Source organism: Ambystoma mexicanum, chromosome 12 (assembly GCF_040938575.1).
Source record: "Ambystoma mexicanum isolate Mex_15411 chromosome 12, UKY_AmexF1_1, whole genome shotgun sequence".
Taxonomy (NCBI): domain Eukaryota; kingdom Metazoa; phylum Chordata; class Amphibia; order Caudata; family Ambystomatidae; genus Ambystoma; species Ambystoma mexicanum.
Window position 1 is genome coordinate 35,008,394 of NC_090936.1, and position 14,311 is coordinate 35,022,704.

At 46.2% G+C, this 14,311-nt stretch overlaps 1 long non-coding RNA gene across 1 annotated transcript in view; it reads right to left on the reverse strand.

Annotated features, from left to right (window-relative positions):
- Positions 1–9,070: 9,070 nt before the first annotated feature.
- Positions 9,071–14,311, reverse strand: part of LOC138513225 (uncharacterized) — a 169,995-nt gene continuing 164,754 nt past the window's right edge. The window contains exon 6 of the long non-coding RNA XR_011281733.1: positions 9,071–9,670. This is a non-coding gene — a long non-coding RNA (uncharacterized lncRNA). The remainder of the gene's footprint in view (positions 9,671–14,311) is intronic.

The window sequence follows — 14,311 nt, forward strand, 5'->3', positions numbered from 1 at the left end:
TATGGTGACACGAGTGAGCTATGGTGGTGATTGAAGACGCCTTTGGTTGGCATGTACAGTGTGATACCGGGGTGAAATAGGGGTGCCGGAATGGTGATGATGTCTACTTAGCAGTGGGAAAGAAGTGTTTTGGGGAGTGATAGAGATACGTAAATATTAAGTTTTGCAAGGCAACTGCAGAAATCAGGACATTCAAGCAAGTGATTATGTAATGTGTGATGTTCAAGTCGTATTACACCGCAGATGAAAGGGCTTGATGCCTTAAGGGACAGAGAATTGTGGGTAACTCTTTGGAAGGGGACTCAGACTGCTATTTCTTTGCTCATAAGAATGTGGAATTATACAGAAGAAAGTTTAAAGACATGTTAATGTATCTCCATACCTATGATGAGGATGTTGATAATTTTATTGAGTCAAAATTGTGTAGGCTATTTTTCTCTAATGGTTTTATGTATCCACGGCTTATAGAAACCAATCAACACTTAAATACTGAGCTGTTGTGTTGAAGAAAATGTGCTGCATAATTGTGTGGATGTGTACTCATCAGTGATTGACAAATGCATGCTCCAATAATAGGGCTGTATATTGGGAAATGGTGTAATGTGTATATAGATTAATCAACGGTGGATGAATGCACTAAGGTATCGGTATATTGGGTCCTTCCTCCCCTCTATCTCTATCTGTTCCCCAGGGGTCTAACCTCTCTCCCTGGCTGGTCAACCAATACCTGGCACTTCTTGCCCATCGCATTGCCGCGCTCCGCCCCAACTTCCAGTGCTATGTGGATGACACTCAGCTCATTTTCAGGCTACCCTCAGCCACCTCTTCTCCCTCTCTCATCTCTGACTGTATGTCCGCCATCCAGGGGTGGTGTGCCGCCAACGATCTCTGCCTTAATGCCACTAAGACCGAGACTCTCCTCATCAGCACACCCACTCCCTCCTTTCCTGTCACACCCTGGCCGGCCTCTCTTCGCCCTCTTCCTGCTCCCACTTATGAGGCTAAAACCCTCAGGGTCATCTTCGACTCCACACTCTCCTTCTCTCCTCACATCTCTGATCTCTCTGAGAAATCACACTACCAGCTGCACCTCCTCAGAGGTATTCCTCCTTTCCTCTCCTTCCCCAGAATCTCACTGTCTCCAGAGCTCTGGTTCTCTCTAGGCTGGACTACTGCAACAGCCTCTTTCTAAATCTGCCTGCTTCTACTCTCAGCCCTCTGCAACGCATCCAGAACAGGACTTGTCCTTGGCCTCAAGCCCAGGGATTGTATCTCTCCAGGACTGAAATCTCTGCACTGGGTCCCAGATGCTGTGAGGATTAACTTCAAAACCCTCTGCATTGTCCATAAGGCCTTCTGGGGCCTGGGGCCTTAATACCTTAATACCTTCAACCCTCTCTTCCTAAATATCTTCCTTCTCGAGCTCTTCGCTCATCCGCCTCCAACTCCCTCAGGGTCAGTCGATTCTCCAAGCAACAAGTTGGTGGTAGATCTTTCTTTGGCTGGGGCCTCCCTCTGGAACAGCCTCCCTGCCACCATGAAACTTGAGGAGAATCATCTCTGGTTCCAGAAGCCCCTCAAAACCTTTCGCTTTGCTTCTGCTTTTTGTCCTCCTCTCCCCTGCTAACTTCCTGGCTGACACTGAAACTGCACTGATTACCTGGCCCCCATCTGATCTCGGGCCCAGGTCCCTTCCCCCGCCAGTTGCACTCCTGCACTGCCTTCCTGGCAACCCCCGCCCTTTGGGACTGTTTCTGTATCCCTACAGTACCAGCACTTAACACCTGATGTCTGCACTTGCCCTTGCCACCTGCTGGCCGTACTTTTTTTATTATCCCTTGTACTCCACTGTCCCCTCCCACCTCCCCCCACACTTTCCTTCTTCCCCTTCCCACGCACTTGTGCGATCTGAATGACACCTGGCCTAGTAGGATCCTTGTCTGTCTTCCCTCTGTTCCCCCTCCCTTGCCATATCGTATCATATCATATATAGTGGGAGTACAGAATGGTTACTGGTCGTACTGGGAACCTGGCGTACTGTTCAGTCAAGAGCCATGATAATGTGTGCTCTGCAACAGTAAGGATGTGTATTGGGCGATGGTATGGATGTGTGTGTGGTGCTAAGATGCAGGACTGTGGGTCTATAACACTGGTAGGGATGTGTGCTATGTAGTGAACATAGGTGGGCACTAGAACTGGTCAGTGTTTGGAATTTGAACTGGAAAATGGGGTTCTGTTTACAGAGGAATAGTAGGATGTGTAATGGGCAATGGTGGGGAGATGTAATGGTAAATGGTGTTCTGTTTTCAGTACTTAGCAATGATGAGACTATGGACCAGGGAAATTGGTCGTTGTGCGCTGATTGAGGGCTGTCAAAATGTGTGCTCTGCAGTGGTCTGGATATAATTCACATCAGTTAGGGTGAATGCATTCTGGGAAATGGAGTGCTGTTTACTGAGCATAAACTTAAAGCAAACACGTTTTGTCAGACACAAGTAGACTGCGCCTCTTCTAAGTGAAAAGACCTACCCACAACTAGGTGCTGGTAAAAACGGAAGGTATATTTTAATGCATCCCAAAGCCTGCGCTCCTCCTGTTCCCCAATTATTAGAATATAGTTTGTGGTATTTGCCTCTCAGACAGCAATATGGGCATAGTTTGAACCTATGACGACACAGTGATTGAGGTTTACTGATGTACACTGACTATGAGTCACCAACATCACCTTACAAACACAAGAGCACACAGCAATCGGCCTGCGAGAAACGTTATATTGGAATAAGCAGAGATTTTTTTGTTTTGAAATAATTTTATTGTCGATATATTTGTCAGTCACTTTCAGGAAAAGCGCAGGCTTCGGGATTTATTAAAATGTACCCTGTTTCCTGAGCAGTCAGCTGAAGGATGGCATGCTCTCTACACGGGAATGCTGGTGGGTTTGTACTTGACAGGGGTGTGGATATGTATATGTGAACAATGGTAGGGGAGATGTGTACTGGGAAACGGTGTGGACGTGCACTGAGGAAGTGGGTACTTTGTACTGATTAATGGGGAAGATATGAACCAATGGTTAACATAACTCTGCAATGGTAGGGCTGTGTACTCTGCAATGGTAGGGATGTGTACTCTGCAAGGGTAGGGATGTGTACTCTGCAATGGTAGCATTTGTAAAAGGGCAATGGTGGGAATGTTCTCTCTTGAAAAACAGAGGGGTGTTCTTTGCAATGGCGGAGATGTGTTCTCTGCAATGCCAGGGGAATGTGTAAAAGGTCAATGGCGGGAATGTTATCTCTAGAATAATGGGTGTGTGTTCTCTGCAGTGGTGGAAATGGGTATTCTGCAATGACGGGGGGGATGTGTAAAAGGGCAATGGTGGGAATGTTCTCTCTTGAATAACAGGGGTGTTCTTTGCAATGGCAGAGAAATGTACTCTGCATTGGTGGTGGAAATGGGTCAATGGTGGGAATGTTCTCTGTTGAATGACTGCTGTGTGTTCTCTTAAATGGCAGAGATGTGCAGTTAGCAAGGGTACGGATGTCCTCTGCAAGGGTACGGATGCCTTCTCTGCAAGGGTAGGGATGCCTTCTCTGCAAGGGTAGGGATGCCTTCTCTGCAAGGGTAGGGATGCCTTCTCTGCAAGGGTAGGGATGTGTTCTTTGCAATGGCAGGGATGTGTTATGTGCAATGGTGGGGGAATGTGTAAAAGGTCAACGGTGGGACTGTTCTCTCTTGAATAATGGGTGTGTGTTCTCTGCAATAGTGGAGATGTGTATTCGACAGTGGTAGGGATATGTTCTCTGCAAGGGTAGGGATGTGTTCTCTGCAATGGTGGGGAATGTGTAAAAGGTCAACAGTGGGAATGTTCTCTCTTGAATTATGGGCGTGTGTTTTCTGCAATGGTGGAGATGTGTACTCTGTGCAAGGGTATGGATGTGTTATCTGCAAAGGCGGAGATGTGTACTCTGCAAGGGTAGGGATGTGTTCTCTGCAAGGGTAGGGATGTGTTCTCTGCAAGGGCAGGTATGTGTTCTCTGCAATGGTTGAGATGTGTACTCTGCAAGGGTAGGGATGTGTACTCTGCAATGGTGGGGGAATGTGTAAAATGGTAATGGTGGGAATGTTCTCTGAATAACGTAGGGGTATTCTGCACAGTGGCAGAGATGTGTTCTCTGCAATGGTGGGGGAATGTGTAAAAGGGCAATGGTGGGAATTTACTCTTCTGAATGACAGTTGTGTGTTCTCTGCAATGGCAGAGATATGCACTCTGCAATTCCCCTCTGTTTTGGCCATCCAGTATATGTTATAATTTTCTATGCGCTCCAGTATTCCTCTATCATTGTCTGCGTTGTCCTCATAAGGAAACTTCTTTTGTCATCCATCGTAATGTAGCAGAATTCCCTTGGAACTGGCCCCTAGTCGTGCAAAGCGCCAATTGCATTAGGCACTGTGCCCTAGTTGCTGGGATTTCAGTGGCTACGAGGTGTTCATGGCAAAGGGAATGAGAGAACAAACATAGCAGCTCTCCCCTGAAGCTTCTCTTCCCACACGGCTCATGTGCTGGTACCACATATTATTGGTGACGTGGGCTGAATTCATCATGTAGGCATTTACATGTTTGAAGTTGTTGGTAACGCTCCATTTGAACCTTTTTATCTCTTGCGCGGCACGTGTCAGGGGTGGGGTCATCCATTCAGTTACTAAGGGGACAGGTGTCAAATTAGTATGTACTGTTTCAGGTGCATAATACAGTGCTGCTTTCCATACTGCTAGGAGGGTAAAGAGAGAGAGAGAGAGAGAGAGAGAGACAGCAGAATGCAAACAATACTGCGACAATTGACTTAGTAGTGTAATACAAGTGGTGCGAGTGGGCTTGCCTGTTTCTTTGTCTGAACACTATAACTCTGCTTAGCAAAATCTACAGCATTGTCTATTATCATCATTCCCCCCCCCTTTTTTCTTTGTTTTTACCCTTTTTTCTAAACTTCTACAGAAAAATTTAATCAAAATTGACATCAGTATGCGCTCGAAGATGAATTGTGTCTTGGGATCGCCCAGTAAGGCAGCAATGAGCCCCTTGCTTGTCTTCAGCACTTGAAAACTATTTGCTACATATATGAGAGAGGCATAGATTATAAGCTGAAAGGGCACCATTTGGCATTCATGCTCTGGTTGTGTGGAAATACTTCCTTTCTTCTTTTACTCCGCATGTAAAAGTCTTCTCCTAAAGATGTGGTTCATGCGTGCACGTTGGTTGCTTATGTAAAGAAAGGCAATGGGCCTCATCACAAGTTGGGCAGTAGCCTTTAAATGCGGTGGCAACGCTATAACTGCTGCATTTAAAGGCTGCCCTATCATGAGTTGGGCTGGAAAGTATGGAGTTTTACCTCCCAGCTTTTTGCTGGAGGTATAACTCCTGCTTTCCGCCTGTTTTTTGTCACATTTACCACCGGGATACCACCCAACTTGTGATGAGGCCCAATGTGCCTTCACTAATTCTCAGTTATTGCTAATCTGCTTCTTGTCATGGACCGTGTCTGTACTCTTTGTTCTCTCACTTTTTCTTGCGCTGCTTCGTCTGGGATGTGGGGCTCGGGGGTACAGCCTTTGATGTCTCCTATATCAAACCAGGATCTATTCCCTATACATTTGACAGCTATGGAAGTAACATTGCCTCCTCCTCCAAAGCACTTGCTCTTCTGATGGGGCTCTTCCATGTACTTCTATTATCTGGGTAATGGGCAGTGAGTTTAAACCTTTATTCAATATCCTTTTTTGCTTTTATTGGGCGGCGTGTCGAATTCAGTAATTTCAGGAGAATATGCTGCTCTTTTGGCTTCTGTCTGTGGCTTTGTTGCTGTAGGAGATTATGTCCCCCCCCCCTCGTGTGGGCAGTGCACTTCACCACAGCAATGGCTGCTGGGAATTGCAGTGCATTTATGATCCTGTCCAATAGGGGTGCGTGCTGTACCGGAGTTCCGTCAGAAAGTAGGAGGCTCCACCTTTTCCAAGGTGACAGTCCTGCGTGTACTGTTGACAACATGTAGGCGGAGTAGGAATACACTGTGATTTACTCATCCTCATGTGATTCGAGGGCTATAAGTGCCACAAGCCCTGCTACTTGCACTGAAAAGTGTGAGGGCAAGCAAACTATCTCAAATATCCCACTTTGTCTCACCTTCACCACTGCTGTCCCAATGTGTCTTTCCCCTGAAGTCTAGTCAATTGTTGTTATTGTTGAGGACCTGTCAATAAAGAGTACTCGCCCCACCCACCCCTGTGTCTCTCTCTGAGGTTGTTTTCTCTGATATGGGATATGCCATCATAATATTCAGTCGATTTGGCGCAGTAGTGTACGTAATCCCCAACCTGAACTGGTTTGTTACTGGATTCACTACTCTGCACCTCACTACTTTGATGGGTCTGAGATGATTATTTCATACACAGATGCTCTCTGTGTTGTCAATGTGCTCTTGTGCTTTTCAAGAATGGCAAAAAAGGGCATAATCAACATAGTGTTATTCTTTAGTCCATTGTGATATTCACTGACTACTCAAGTGCAAAGGCTGCTGCAGCCAATGCTTTTTTGCAGGGATAACAACCCTTCATTACTGGATCTAAGAGTCCGATGTAATAAGTTAAGGGCTTATGTCCCAGGGTAGTCTTCTGTGTGAGTACTGCTGTCATCACCACCCCGTTGGAATGAGAAAATAAATAAAACTCTTCATTGCAGTCGGGATCCCTAAAACTGGTACTGTGCATATTGCTCTCTTCAATTTGTCAAAGGCTTCTATCTTTTCATTTGTCCAGGCTATTTCGTTGCTGCCTCTCTGAACCTCTTTGAGTCCTGCTAGGCTTAACATATGTGTTGCAATCAAATACTCATGCCCTGCAATAATTGCACAGACCCAAGAACTGCTGCATCTCCCTCACTGTCTTTGGCTGCCGTGTTTTGGTGATTGCATCTGTTCTTTCTGAGGTCACCCTCCTGCCTTCCTGTGAGATCAAATGGCCAATGTATAGAACCTCTGTCTGGCCGTTGGGAGACAGGCATGATATCAAGAGAGATGACACAGACAACAGAAGTGCGGTTCTAAACACAACTCTATTAATGATAAGGATGGCGTAACGCCCAACTAGCCCTATACTAAAGTGGGATTTTCCCCATCTAAAGAAAATTAAGGAAAGTCTTTGTATGTAAGTCCCAAATTAAAGTCTGTGTCAAAACCTATTATTGTCCTCATAACTAACAAATCATGGTGTCAGAATTTTCTCAACAAAATAGATGTGTTCAAAAGTAAAGATTAAGCTACTTTCAGCTTGAGTTGCTCTTGGATTCCCTGTTTAAAGTTCAACGCAATCCCAATAAAGGTTCAATTCAATAGTGTTTGGTCAAGTTCCGAAATTACCTTTTCCATGTTCAAATGTAGCACAGTTCAAACAAAACAAAGGTCCTGGGCTTCTCTTTCCCAAATTCAAATATAGCACAGTTCACACAAAACAGAAGTACTGGGCCTCATTATAAGTCCGGCGGTAACCAAACCGGAAAAAACGGCAGGTTACCGCCAGACCCGTATTACCATTCCGCCTCAGTGATTCCCGGAATCACCAGGGCATTACGACCCCAGTGACCCAGGAATTCCGGAGGCGAAAGTGTGTAAGTCCCCATTCCCATGGAGCCCCAAAGGACTCCATGGGGATGGGGACAATGGAAACACTGGTTCCGTCTATGACAGAGCCAGTGTTTCCATGTCCGCCTGCAGGCGGGTGGTGTTAAACACGCCTTGTCAGACCTGGCGGGAGTGACACCTCCCGCCTGCAAGACTCTTACTCAGCCGGTCCGGAAAGAACAGTGGTGGCGGTTTTACCACCACCGTTCTTTCCGGACGGGCAGGGTCGTAATGAGGCCCCCTGAGTTTCCCATCCCCAAGAAAACATTCTGCGGTTCTTTGACTCCCAGGGGGCCCATCCCCAAGACTTTCACACAACATTCACGTTGGTTTCATTTTCTCAAAGTTCAAAAGAAAACACTGGGCCTGTTTGACCCTCCTTCAGGTTTGCCTCACCAAGTGTTTCACAATTCTTTAAAGCTTATTCACCATTCAGGGTTTCCTGGTGTAGGCGCAGTTGTCAGACCACACAGTCCACCCATCACAGGTCACGCAACCAGTAACCCTACATATTAGGAGACTTTCTGGTGTAGATGCATTTGTTGGACCACACTTTCCACCCATCACCGGTCATACAGCCATTGCTTTTGGGTCCCTTTATAGACTCTCCTGTCTTGGGCTTTCACTGTCCACACTTGTATTCCCAGTAACACTCTTTGATACTAGTTCTTGACTTGTTATATACTTGTGACTGTTTCTCACATTTGCAACTCTAATTGGGAGTCTTGTTAATGTTTGTACACATAACACTCGCCCCAACTCTTCAATCCTTCATATGGCTTTGATTCTGTCCATAATGCTCTTAATCGGTAGTGCTGATTCATGTGTCTATTAGTGTTCATTCACCATTCATCAGATCGTAGTTTACTCATTTAACAGCTTCCTTTCAGTTTGGCATTCATTATAGGTGACATTTACTTGTGCTCACTTAAATGACAACTTTCTTTCAGTTGGCTATTCAATATGGGTAGTATTTACTTGGGTTTGCTCAATCAGCTGTTTTCTTTAAGTTCGGCATTCAATATGAGTAGCATTTACATGGGTTCATTAATTAGCAGTTTTCTTTCAGTTGTGAGAAACCAAAGGGTGTCTCACTTGCTAGTCCCTGGGGATCTCTCTCTCAGGTGGCCAGGGCACGGCCATCGCCTTTGGATCCAGACCCTGGGGGTGGACCACTGCGGGAGGATCACCTGTTTAGGGGATCTTCAGGGAGTGGGGTTGAGGCAACTGATGGTGAGATGCGGTATCCCCCCCCCCCCTTTCCTGTGCCCATACCTCATCCTATTTTATAGTTTTGAGCTTAGGGCCCTTTAGGAACGTGCATGCAATGGATGGGTTCATGCAGAATAACTCTGAGTCCAAATAACCGAACCAACTCGGGAAGATGGCAAAGTACTGTTTTATTTACAATTATCAAGGATACATTCGATAGGGTTGTCTCAATGGGTATCTTCTTTTGAACATACTTTGCGGTACTGGCACAGCTACTGGTGTCAAACACAGCACAATCTCAGGCTTCCAACAGATGGGAGGTAGGGGGGCAGAGTTTCCTGCAGGGGCATGCAGCTGCTCCTCTATAGGATTCTCCAACATCCCAACTCCCCCGCCTCTACATAAACACTGCACTGAGGAAGAGGATGACTGTGAGTAAAGAGGCTAACCCTTACAGATCTCATTGGACATGTCCCGTTAATCAGTTCAAGCAAAGTCAGGCACTGGACCTTAATCACATACATCTGACACGAGAAGGAGCAGATCTTTTGGGGGAAAGACGAAACCCACTTGAGCAGGACGACCGATCGAGGGGAAGGAAAACTATGAAATTCCCTGCAGGAGGTCGTTGCCTCTGGGGAAACCGTGAAGGAGATGTGGAGAAAGCCAAATCCCAGACAAGAAGAAGCCTGCATTGTGTTTGTCGTTCACCCGGGAGGGTCGCTGGTGTCCTTGAGAGTTGGGACAGGGGAGGCCAACCTGTGGTATCAACCTTGACTTGTGAATCAAACCTGCAAAGACGAGAAAGGAATGCACACAAACGGGGAATTAGCAAAAAGAAATGAAAGGTCTGTTTGTGTCAAGAAATGATTGAAGCTGCAACAGTTTATCGCACGATTGAAGGTTGCACACATGCTGATGAGATGTGAAAAATAAATCAAATCAGTAATGAACTTGTCAGTTACAGATAACTGTGAAGCCAACACTACAGAGTAGCGGAGTGTCCCGGCGAAAGGAAATAGCCCACTTGAAGGTCTAATTGTTTGATGTCTTGTTATAAAGCAGTAAAGTGAACGAAATCTGAAATTGCGCAATGGTCAAGATTAACCTTGACGAAAGGAGAAGTTAAAAGGTGATTGCTTAAAGAGGAAGATTTCTTTGAACTAGTTCTGATTGAGGTATAGAACTACCAATACCAAGAGACATTGCGGCTAATAACATAAGGGAAAGCAGAAGTGAAAGTCGAAGTGGTTTCATGCAGGTCTATGGTGAAAGCCTTGCACATTTGAGAGTCTTCAACATCAGTGAAAGGTCCGAGCCTGGCTGAGGGAGACCGTAAACATGAAATACATTAGGGGAAGGGAACCCCTAAAGAATGTGAATGAAGCTTGCGGAAGGGAACCCCTGCACGTTCTATGATTGCGAGGTTCGAGCCCGGCTGAGGGAGGCCTATGTGAACTTCTGATGCATTGAGAGGTCTGAGCCCAACAGAGGGAGACCTACATGAACTTTTGGTGAACTGTGAAAGAAACTTTGGAAAGCTTGAATAAGTGACTTTAACGTGGAAGTCCAAGCGGCCCTGGACCCACGTTTTGTACTGCATTTTTTTCATAACCTGAGCCAGTGTGCCATCCTGTTTATGAGGGCTGCCTTACTCCGTGCTGTCCAATGTGGGCAGGAGAGCTCACTCAGTCACATTGATCCTTTATGTTATGACATTGACTTTTCTTTGCATACCCATACCCCTTTAGACACTTTTTGTATAAGAGACAGGGCAGGCATTAGGGTTTGTTAGTATAGGCCATTTTGATTTGACACTGACTGACTAGGACTGTGTTTTCTTTATTATATGTTGGTAGAGACTACTTCCTCGTACCTATAGGGCAACGTAGGTGGTTTTCCAAACCCCAAGAAGCTATTAAAAGTTTTTGAAACTTGTAAGTCATACTTGTGATACCATGCCTCCCATACATAGTTCAGTACTCAATATGGGTATCATTTACTTAAATGCAGGAACCGTTATCTATTTCAGAGTTCCTTCGGAGCGCTGCGGTCTCCTCAGTGTCTCCTGACTCTTACCGGTTTTGCGGCTCATCCCAGTGGCTTTCTTCGAATGGGAAATCACCTGTCAGTTTGTCGAGCACGTCTCCATACACGCCTCTGCACATCTGCTCCACACGTGGTTCATGTCCCCGGCATCTCCCGCAGCTCGAGCTGCACCCAAGCTTGGGTGCAGACGGCTCTTCTGGCTTCTTGCATAGTCCTTCTGGCAGGTCTCTGGGAAAAGTTACTCCCGTTTCTGCTTCTTGGCTTGGTCCCAACATGGCAGATTCTCTGTCTAAATTCTGGGCTCCACCTTTTATCAGCCTGTCGTGGAAGTCCAAATAATAAAGTCTGCTGTCTACTACTCTAACTGACCCTACCACTATAAACTAATTTAGCTTCCGAGAATGACTCCCTTATCCCTATGATACTTCTAGTATCAGTCTATCGATTAGTATATGATTATTAAATATCGTCTGGTTACTTCTTTGATAGGTCTCTGTAATTCTTCAAATGATCTTCTGAGTATTCCTCTTTCTCTAGGATCTCCTTTTAAGGATTCTTTACAATGTTTATCTTCTTGTTTGGATTTTTTCGGGGCCTAGGGTGGCTACCCCGCCTGGTTTGTTATATCTCACTTCGCTTTGCTTTCTCCAACCCTGTCCCAGGGATAATACCTGTCTTCCTTTCCAGTATATCCTTATCATTGACTTTTCACTCTCCTTGTTCAGCCTTTCAACAGTTTGTTCTTCTGTGTTATCATATTTTAAAGTTTCTTTATTTTCTTTCCCAGGGTATTGTGAGCACTGGGTCTTCTCTTTATATATTCAGATTTCCCAGAGTTTGCGCATTCGTATTATCGTTTAACTTCAACACTGAGACGAGTAGGCTGTGCGGTAAAATGATTCCCTCTTTGAGGCCACCCATGACTCTCATACTCCTGGTCACCTTTTTTGGTTGTGGTGGGGTACGTCTTCCGGAGTTGAGTTCCTCGGAATCCCTCTCTCTGGTTCTCGACTGCTGTTGCCCTTTCTTTGTCAGTGTTCGCTTTCTCATAGACTCTCTTCTCCGTCTCATCTCTCTCCTCCCATTCCAGGACTCCGGTATTTGGGTGCCGGTGCTGTGGCTGAACAGTCGCGATGATTTCTGTGAAGTATTTTGGACCTGTGGTCCACCGCAGGTCTCCTTCCATGGTCCCACCACCACCTTGGTTTCTGCACTTCGGGATACTCGAGCTGCAGACACACTGTAGCTCTGGAATTCCGCTCTCCGCACTTGTGCGAGCCTGAAACTCCCAGGCACTCTGATTTCTGTTTCCTGCAAGTGTCATACTACTCAGGTCCTCTCTGAGCAGAGGACTTCGTTTCTCTCTCTGTCTCTCTCTCTCTCTCTCTTGCTCTCTCTATCTCTTTCTCTCTCGCTCGCTCTCTCTCTCTCTCTCCTCCTCCTCCTCTTTCTCTCTTTCTCCCTCCCCCTCTCTATCTCTCTCTCTCTCCCCCTCTCTCTTTCTCTCTCTCTCTCTCTTTGTCTCTCTCTCTCTCTCTCTATTTCTCTTTCTCTTTCTCTTTCTCCCTCTCTCTCTCTCCTCTCTCTGTTCTCTCTCTGTTCTCTCTTTCTCCCTCTCTCTCTCTTCTCTCTCTTGCTCTCTCTCCTTTATCTTTATATGCCCCCTCGATACTCCCTTCATCTACGTACTTGTCTCAGTAGACTGGTACTTCTTATTTAAAGGCACATACTCCTTTTCAGTAAGATCATGGCATATCTGTAGAGTTTCTGCATCCCAGTTTTGATATAAGTTTGTTTTTGTTGCATGATGGTGTCCTATGTAGGCCATAATGTGTACAGGTATAGGGATTTCCTCTCAGGCACAGGAGTCCATGTCCCCCAATGGGCAGTCTCTCTCAGTGAGGTCCCACATGCCTCTACCCGTATGGAGGGTATTATGGAGCAGGCTCGCCTCCCTAGCCTCACAGGAGTGGGCTCCCCCTTGGGGAGAAGGGATGAATTACCTTGATTCATCACATCAGTCACAAAAATAGAAAGAGTTCCACTCTTGCAGAAAGGAACAGGCTTCTATTCACATTTTTTCCTGGTAAAGAAAAAAAATGGAAAATGGTGACATTCTGGACCTGCGTGGCCTCAACATATATGGAAACCGCATTATGGTCAAGATGACCACACTACAACAGGTCGTACCATGGGTTCAGGAAGGATATTTTCTGGCAACTATCGATCTAGAAGATGCCTACTTCCACATACAATCGAACCGGCTCACAGTCAATGCCTAAGGTTCACAGTAGGAAACCGCCATTACCAGTTCTGCATACTTCACTTCGGACTAAGGTTGGCATATAGAGTTTTTATGGAAAGCCTGGCATCAGTAGCCGCACATCTACGGAGGTCGGGAGTGGAAGTGTTCCCATATCTGGACGATTGTCTTATAAAGGTGCCGTCCGAGAAGCAAGCAATCCAGGGTTTCAATCACAGAAAAAATCACCATTCCTAAAATTCCTCAGCCCCATCTTCACAAAGGGCCAGATTCCTAGCGGCGGATCTGGATACATCCACCCCCCCTCGTACAACCGTCCAGCGAGCGGTTTAGAGCGCTGGTATAGCTAGTGAGCTAGTGAGCTGGTTCATGACAGCGAAGATTGCCAAGGTGCGTCAATACAAGTCCCTGCTGGGCATGATGTCCTCTACCTCCTCCTCCTCCATCCCTGACACTCTGACCGCCATCCAGCCATGCTGTGTGGCTAATGATCTCTGTCTTAATGCCAGTAAGACAGAGATACTTCTCATTGGGACCTTTTTTCCTTCATACCCTTTGGCTGCCCTCCTTGAGCCCTCCTGTGAGACCAAAAACTTTGGGGTAATCTTCGACTCTGCTCTCAACCCTCACATCTTAGACCTTGCCAACAAGGCCCACTTCCAGGTCCACCTCCTTAGAGGAATCTTCCCTTTCTTCACCTTTCCCCAGAAGCTCAATGTCTCTAGAGCTCTGGTCCTTTCTAGGTTGGACTATTGCAACAGCCTCTTCCTTCCTCAATATCCCCCTTTCCTCCCTACGCCCCCTTCAGCTAATCCAGAATAGGGCTGCAAGACTTATCTTGGCCAAGCTCATTTCAAGCTTTGGTGTGCGTTTTTTCATATATGCCGACGATACCCAGATTCTCTTCAGTTTAAATGCCCCTAAGGAAAGCCCTCCCCAAATGCTGAGAGATTGTCTTTCAGCGGTGGGGTCGTGGATGGCCAGGGTCGAACTGGGACAAGAAATAGGCTCAGACACCCAAAAAAAAGTGGCCAACCTCTCGCCTCAAAAAAGTGGCCCACAACCCTCTGCCTCAAAAAAAGTGGCCCTCAGACCATCATCAGTGAATCGCGTCAATTCA